The sequence below is a fragment of the Schistocerca piceifrons genome, unplaced genomic scaffold, assembly GCF_021461385.2.
Source record: "Schistocerca piceifrons isolate TAMUIC-IGC-003096 unplaced genomic scaffold, iqSchPice1.1 HiC_scaffold_1746, whole genome shotgun sequence".
Classification (NCBI taxonomy): domain Eukaryota; kingdom Metazoa; phylum Arthropoda; class Insecta; order Orthoptera; family Acrididae; genus Schistocerca; species Schistocerca piceifrons.
In genome coordinates, this window is record NW_025727619.1 from 176948 (window position 1) to 186260 (window position 9313).

Consider the following 9313-nt stretch of genomic DNA (forward strand, 5'->3'; position numbering starts at 1 on the left):
TGACACTACTCATAGATCCGATGCATCACTACAGATTTACTGTATACCTTGGACCTTCTTGTTGACGATGAAACACAGAAATTGCACCGGAATTAAATGCAAACGGCACAATGCCGACTTAAGTACAATAAGACTGACTCTTCTTACTGTCTGTGTTTTGAACCATTCCTGTGACACTAGTTATAGATTTCGATGCTTCACTTCTGGTGTACTGTATCCCTCTAACCTTCTTAATGACGATGAAACACAGACATTGCATCGTAATTAAATCCAAAAGGCACAATGCTGACTTAAGTACAAGAAGACTGACTCTTCTTACCGTCCATGTTATGAACCATACCATTGTCACTAGTTATAGATTCCGATGCTTCACCCCAGGTTTACTGTATCCCTTGGAACTTGTTATTGACGATGAACCACAGAAATTGCATCGGAATTAAATACATAAGGCACTATGCCGACTTAAGTACAAGAAGACTGACTCTTCTTACTGACTATGTTTTGAACGAGTCCTGTGACACTAGTTACAGATCCCGATGCTTCACTTCAGGTTTACTGTATCCCTTGGACCTTCTTATTGACGATGAAACACAGAAATTGCATCGGAATTAAATACAAAAGGCAAAATGCCAACTGAAGTACACGAAGACTGACTCTTCTTACTGTCTATGATTTGAACCATTCCTGTGACACTAGTTACAGATTCCGATGTTTCCCTCCAGGTTTACTGTATCCCTTGGACCTTCTTATTGACGATGAAACACAGAAATTGCATCGGAATTAAATACAAAAGGTACAATCCCGACTTAAGTACAAGAAGACTTACTCTTCTTACTGACTATGTTTTGAACCATTCCTGTGACACTAGTTATGGATTCCGATGTTTCACGTCAGGTTTACTGTATCCCTCTGACCTTCTTATTGACGATGAAACACAGAAATTGCATTGGAATTAAATACAGAATGCACAATGCCGAATTAAGTTCAAGGAGACTGACTCTTCTTACCGTCTATTTTTGAACCAGTCCTTTGACACTAGTTATAGACTCCGATGCTTCACTCAGCGTTTACTGTATCCCTTGGTCCTTCTTATTGACGATGAAACACTGAAATTGCATCGGAATTAAATACAAAAGGCACAATGCCGACTTAAGGACAAGAAGACTGACTCTTCTTACTGTCTATTTTTTGAACCATTCCTGTGACACTAGCTATAGATTCCGATGCTTCACTTCAGGTTTACTGTACCCCTCTGACCTTCTTATTGACGATGAAACACAGAAACTGCATCGGAATTAAATACAAAAGGCACAATGCCGACTTAAGTACAAGAAGACTTACTCTTCTTACTGTCTATGTTTTGAACCATTCCATTGACACTAGTTATAGATTCGGATGCTTCACTCCACGTTTACTGTATTCCTTGGAACATGTTATTGACGATGAAACACAGAAATTGCATCGGAATTAAATAGATAAGGCACTATGCCGACTTAAGTACAAGAAGACTGACTCTTCTTACTGACTATGTTTTGAACTATTCCTGTGACACTAGTTACAGATCCCGATGCTTCACTTCAGGTTTACTGTATCCCTTGGACCTTCTTATTGACGATGAACCACAGAAATTGCATCGGAATTAAATACAAAAGCAAAATGCCAACTGAAGTACACGAAGACTGACTCTTCTTACTGTCTATGATTTGAACCATTCCTGTGACACTAGTTACAGATTCCGATGTTTCCCTCCAGGTTTACTGTATCCCTTAGACCTTCTTATTGACGATGAAACGCAGAAATTGCATCGGAATTAAATACAAAATGTACAATGCCGACTTAAGTACAAGAAGACTAACTCTTCTTACTGACTATGTTCTGAACCATTCCTGTGACACTAGTTATGGATTCCGATGCTTCACTTCAGGTTTACTGTATCCCTCTGACCTTCTTATTGACGATGCAACACAGAAATTGCATTGGAATTAAATACAGAATGCACAATGCCGAATTAAGTTCAAGAAGACTGACTCTTCTTACTGTCTATTTTTGAACCAGTCCTTTGACACTAGTTATAGACTCCGTTGCTTCACTCCACGTTTACTGTATCCCTCTGTCCTTCTTATTGACGATGAAACACAGAAATTGCATCGTAATTAAATACAAAAGGCACAGTGCAGAATTAAGTACAAGGAGATTGACTCTTCTTACTGTCTATGTTTTGAACCATTCCTGTGACACTAGTTATAGTTTCCGATGCTTCACTCCAAGTTTACTGTATCCCATGGACCTTCTTATTGATGATGAAACACAGAAATTGCATCATAATTAAATACAAAAGGCACAATGACGACTTAAGGACAAGAAGACTGACTCTCCTTACTGACTATGTTTTGAACCATTCCTGTGACACTAGCTATAGATTCCGATGCTTCACTTCAGGTTTACTGTACCCCTCTGACCTTCTTATTGACGATGAAACACAGAAACTGCATCGGAATTAAATACAAAAGGCACAATGCCGACTTAAGGACAAGAAGACTGACTCTTCTTACTGTCTATTTTTTGAACCATACCATTGAGACTAGTTATAGATTCCGATGCTTCACTCCAGGTTTACTGTATCACTTGGACCCTCTTATTGACGATGAAACACAGAAATTGCATCGGAATTAAATAGAAAAGGCACTATGCCGACTTTAGTACAAGAAGTCTGACTCTTCTTACTGACTATGTTTTGAACGATTCCTGTGACACTAGTTATAGATCCCGATGCTTCACTACAGGTTTACTGTTTGCCTTGGACATTCTCATTGACGATGAAACACAAAAATTGCATCGGAACTAAATACAAAAGGCAAAATGCCGACTGAAGTACACGAAGACTGACTCTTCTTACTGTCTATGATTTGAACCATTCCTGTGACACTGGTTATGGATTCCGATGCTTCACTTCAGGTTTACTGTATCCCTCGGACCTTCTTATTGACGATGAAACACTGAAATTGCATCGGAATTAAATTGAAAAGGCACAATCCCGAATTAAGTTCAAGAAGGTTAACTCTTCTTACTGTCTATTTCTGAACGACTCGTGTGACACTAGTTATAGACTCCGATGCTTCACTCCAGGTTTACTGTATCTCTTGGACCTTCTTATTGACGATGAAACACAGAAATTGCACCGGAATTAAATACAATAGGCACAATGCCGACTTAAGTAAATGAAGTCTGACTCTTCTTACTGTCTATGATTTGAACCATTCCTGTGACACTAGTTATAGATTCCGATGCTTAACTCCTGGTTTACTGTATCCCTTGGACGTAAATATTGACGATGAAACACAGAAATTGCATCGGAATTAAATACAAAAGGCACAATGCCTACTTAAGTACAAGAAGACTGGCTCTTCTTACCGTCCATGTTATGAACCATACCATTGTCACTAGTTATAGATTCCGATGCTTCACCCCAGGTTTACTGTATCCCTTGGAACTTGTTATTGACGATGAACCACAGAAATTGCATCGGAATTAAATACATAAGGCACTATGCCGACTTAAGTACAAGAAGACTGACTCTTCTTACTGACTATGTTTTAAACGATTCCTGTGACACTAGTTACAGATCCCGATGCTTCACTTCAGGTTTACTGTATCCCTTGGACCTTCTTATTGACGATGAAACACAGAAATTGCATCGGAATTAAATACAAAAGGCAAAATGCCAACTGAAGTACACGAAGACTGACTCTTCTTACTGTCTATGATTTGAACCATTCCTGTGACACTAGTTACAGATTCCGATGTTTCCCTCCAGGTTTACTGTATCCCTTGGACCTTCTTATTGACGATGAAACACAGAAATTGCATCGGAATTAAATACAAAGGGTACAATCCCGACTTAAGTACAAGAAGACTAACTCTTCTTACTGACTATGTTTTGAACCATTCCTGTGACACTAGTTATGGATTCCGATGCTTCACGTCAGGTTTACTGTATCCCTCTGACCTTCTTATTGACGATGAAACACAGAAATTGCATTGGAATTAAATACAGAATGCACAATGCCGAATTAAGTTCAAGGAGACTGACTCTTCTTACTGTCTATTTTTGAACCAGTCCTTTGACACTAGTTATAGACTCCGATGCTTCACTCAGCATTTACTGTATCCCTTGGTCCTTCTTATTGACGATGAAACACTGAAATTGCATCGGAATTAAATACAAAAGGCACAATGCCGACTTAAGGACAAGAAGACTGACTCTTCTTACTGTCTATTCTTTGAACCATTCCTGTGACACTAGCTATAGATTCCGATGCTTCACTTCAGGTTTACTGTACCCCTCTGACCTTCTTATTGACGATGAAACACAGAAACTGCTTCGGAATTAAATACAAAAGGCACAATGCCGACTTAAATACAAGAAGACTTACTCTTCTTACTGTCTATGTTTTGAACCATTCCATTGACACTAGTTATAGATTCGGATGCTTCACTCCAGGTTTACTGTATTCCTTGGAACTTGTTATTGACGATGAAACACAGAAATTGCATCGGAATTAAATAGATAAGGCACTATGCCGACTTAAGTACAAGAAGACTGACTCTTCTTACTGACTATGTTTTGAACTATTCCTGTGACACTAGTTACAGATCCCGATGCTTCACTTCAGGTTTACTGTATCCCTTGGACCTTCTTATTGACGATGAACCACAGAAATTGCATCGGAATTAAATACAAAAGCAAAATGCCAACTGAAGTACACGAAGACTGACTCTTCTTATTGTCTATGATTTGAACCATTCCTGTGACACTAGTTACAGATTCCGATGTTTCCCTCCAGGTTTACTGTATCCCTTAGACCTTCTTATTGACGATGAAACACAGTAATTGCATCGGAATTAAATACAAAATGTACAATGCCGACTTAAGTACAAGAAGACTAACTCTTCTTACTATGTTCTGAACCATTCCTGTGACACTAGTTATGGATTCCGATGCTTCACTTCAGGTTTACTGTATCCCTCTGACCTTCTTATTGACGATGCAACTCAGAAATTGCATTGGAATTAAATACAGAATGCACAATGCCGAATTAAGTTCAAGAAGACTGACTCTTCTTACTGTCTATTTTTGAACCAGTCCATGGACACTAGTTATAGACTCCGATGCTTCACTCCACGTTTACTGTATCCCTCTGTCCTTCTTATTGACGATGAAACACAGAAATTGCATCGTAATTAAATACAAAAGGCACAGTGCAGAATTAAGTACAAGGAGATTGACTCTTCTTACTGCCTATGTTTTGAACCATTCCTGTGACACTGGTTATAGTTTCCGATGCTTCACTCCAAGTTTACTGTATCCCATGGACCTTCTTATTGATGATGAAACACAGAAATTGCATCATAATTAAATACAAAAGGCACAATGACGACTTAAGGACAAGAAGACTGACTCTCCTTACTGACTATGTTTTGAACCATTCCTGTGACACTAGCTATAGATTCCGATGCTTCACTTCAGGTTTACTGTACCCCTCTGACCTTCTTATTGACGATGAAACACAGAAACTGCATCGGAATTAAATACAAAAGGCACAATGCCGACTTAAGGACAAGAAGACTGACTCTTCTTACTGTCTATTTTTTGAACCATACCATTGAGACTAGTTATAGATTCCGATGCTTCACTCCAGGTTTACTGTATCACTTGGACCCTCTTATTGACGATGAAACACAGAAATTGCATCGGAATTAAATAGAAAAGGCACTATGCCGACTTTAGTACAAGAAGTCTGACTCTTCTTACTGACTATGTTTTGAACGATTCCTGTGACACTAGTTATAGATCCCGATGCTTCACTACAGGTTTACTGTTTGCCTTGGACATTCTCATTGACGATGAAACACAAAAATTGCATCGGAACTAAATACAAAAGGCAAAATGCCGACTGAAGTACACGAAGACTGACTCTTCTTACTGTCTATGATTTGAACCATTCCTGTGACACTGGTTATGGATTCCGATGCTTCACTTCAGGTTTACTGTATCCCTCGGACCTTCTTATTGACGATGAAACACAGAAATTGCATCGGAATTAAATTGAAAAGGCACAATCCCGAATTAAGTTCAAGAAGGTTAACTCTTCTTACTGTCTATTTCTGAACGACTCGTGTGACACTAGTTATAGACTCCGATGCTTCACTCCAGGTTTACTGTATCTCTTGGACCTTCTTATTGACGATGAAACACAGAAATTGCACCGGAATTAAATACAATAGGCACAATGCCGACATAAGTAAATGAAGTCTGACTCTTCTTACTGTCTATGATTTGAACCATTCCTGTGACACTAGTTATAGATTCCGATGCTTAACTCCTGGTTTACTGTATCCCTTGGACGTAAATATTGACGATGAAACACAGAAATTGCATCGGAATTAAATACAAAAGGCACAATGCCTACTTAAGTACAAGAAGACTGACTCTTCTTACTGTCTATGATTTGAACCATTCCTGTGACACTAGTTACAGATTCCGATGTTTCCCTCCAGGTTTGCTGTATCCCTTAGACCTTCTTGTTGACGATGAAACACAGAAATTGCATCGGAATTAAATACAAAATGTACAATGCCGACTTAAGTACAAGAAGACTAACTCTTCTTACTGACTATGTTCTGAACCATTCCTGTGACACTAGTTATGGATTCCGATGCTTCACTTCAGGTTTACTGTATCCCTCTGACCTTCTTATTGACGATGCAACACAGAAATTGCATTGGAATTAAATACAGAATGCACAATGCCGAATTAAGTTCAAGAAGACTGACTCTTCTTACTGTCTATTTTTGAACCAGTCCTTTGACACTAGTTATAGACTCCGATGCTTCACTCCACGTTTACTGTATCCCTTGGTCCTTCTTATTGACGATGAAACACAGAAATTGCATCGTAATTAAATACAAAAGGCACAGTGCAGAATTAAGTACAAGGAGACTGACTCTTCTTACTGTCTATGTTTTGAACCATTCCTGTGACATTAGTTATAGTTTCCGATGCTTCACTCCAAGTTTACTGTATCCCATGGACCTTCTTATTGATGATGAAACACAGAAATTGCATCATAATTAAATACAAAAGGCACAATGACGACTTAAGGACAAGAAGACTGACTCTCCTTACTGACTATGTTTTGAACCATTCCTGTGACACTAGCTATAGATTCCGATGCTTCACTTCAGGTTTACTGTACCCCTCTGACCTTCTTATTGACGATGAAACACAGAAACTGCATCGGAATTAAATACAAAAGGCACAATGCCGACTTAAGGACAAGAAGACTGACTCTTCTTACTGTCTATTTTTTGAACCATACCATTGAGACTAGTTATAGATTCCGATGCTTCACTCCAGGTTTACTGTATCCCTTGGACCTTCTTACTGAGGATGAAACACAGAAATTGCTTCGGAATTAATTACAAAATTCACAATGCCGACTTAAGGACAAGAAGACTGACACTTCTTACTGTCTATGTTTTGAACCATTCCTGTGACACTAGCTATAGGTTCCGAAACTTCACTTCAGGTTTACTGTATCCCTTGGACCTTCATATTGACGATGAAACACAGAAATTGCATCGGAATTAAATAGAAAAGGCACAATGCCGACTTAAGTACAAGAAGACTGACTCTTCTTACTGACTACGTTTTGAACCATTCCTGTGACACTAGTCATAGATCCGATGCATCACTACAGATTTACTGTATACCTTGGACCTTCTTGTTGACGATGAAACACAGAAATTGCACCGGAATTAAATGCAAACGGCACAATGCCGACTTAAGTACAATAAGACTGACTCTTCTTACTGTCTGTGTTTTGAACCATTCCTGTGACACTAGTTATAGATTTCGATGCTTCACTTCAGGTGTACTGTATCCCTCTGACCTTCTTAATGACGATGAAACACAGACATTGCATCGTAATTAAATCCAAAAGGCACAATGCTGACTTAAGTACAAGAAGACTGACTCTTCTTACCGTCCATGTTATGAACCATACCATTGTCACTAGTTATAGATTCCGATGCTTCACTCCAGGTTTACTGTATCCCTTGGAACTTGTTATTGACGATGAACCACAGAAATTGCATCGGAATTAAATACATAAGTCACTATGCCGACTTAAGTACAAGAAGACTGACTCTTCTTACTGACTATGTTTTGAAGGATTCCTGTGACACTAGTTACAGATCCCGATGCTTCACTTCAGGTTTACTGTATCCCTTGGACCTTCTTATTGACGATGAAACACAGAAATTGCATCGGAATTAAATACAAAAGGCAAAATGCCAACTGAAGTACACGAAGACTGACTCTTCTTACTGTCTATGATTTGAGCCATTCCTGTGACACTAGTTACAGATTCCGATGTTTCCCTCCAGGTTTACTGTATCCCTTGGACCTTCTTATTGACGATGAAACACAGAAATTGCATCGGAATTAAATACAAAAGGTACAATCCCGACTTAAGTACAAGAAGACTAACTCTTCTTACTGACTATGTTTTGAACCATTCCTGTGACACTAGTTATGGATTGCGATGCTTCACGTCAGGTTAACTGTATCCCTCTGACCATCTTATTGACGATGAAACACAGAAATTGCATTGGAATTAAATACAGAATGCACAATGCCGAATTAAGTTCAAGAAGACTGACTCTTCTTACTGTCTATTTTTGAACCAGTCCTTTGACACTAGTTATAGACTCCGATGCTTCACTCCACGTTTACTGTATCCCTTGGTCCTTCTTATTGACGATGAAACACAGAAATTGCATCGGAATTAAATACAAAAGGCACAGTGCAGAATTAAGCACAAGGAGACTGACTCTTCTTACGGTCTATGTTTTGAACCATTCCTGTGACACTAGTTATAGATTCCGATGCTTCACTCCAAGTTTAATGTATCCCTTGGACCTTCTTATTGTTGATGAAACACAGAAATTGCATCATAATTAAATACAAAAGGCACAATGACGACTTAAGGACAAGAAGACTGACTCTTCTTACTGACTATGTTATGAACCATTCCTGTGACACTAGCTATAGATTCCGATGCTTCACTTCAGGTTTACTGTACCCCTCTGACCTTCTTATTGACGATGAAACACAGAAACTGCTTCGGAATTAAAGACAAAAGGCACAATGCCGACTTAAGTACAAGAAGACTGACTCTTCTTACTGTCTATGTTTTGAACCATTCCATTGACACTAGTTATAGATTCGGATGCTTCACTCCAGGTTTAC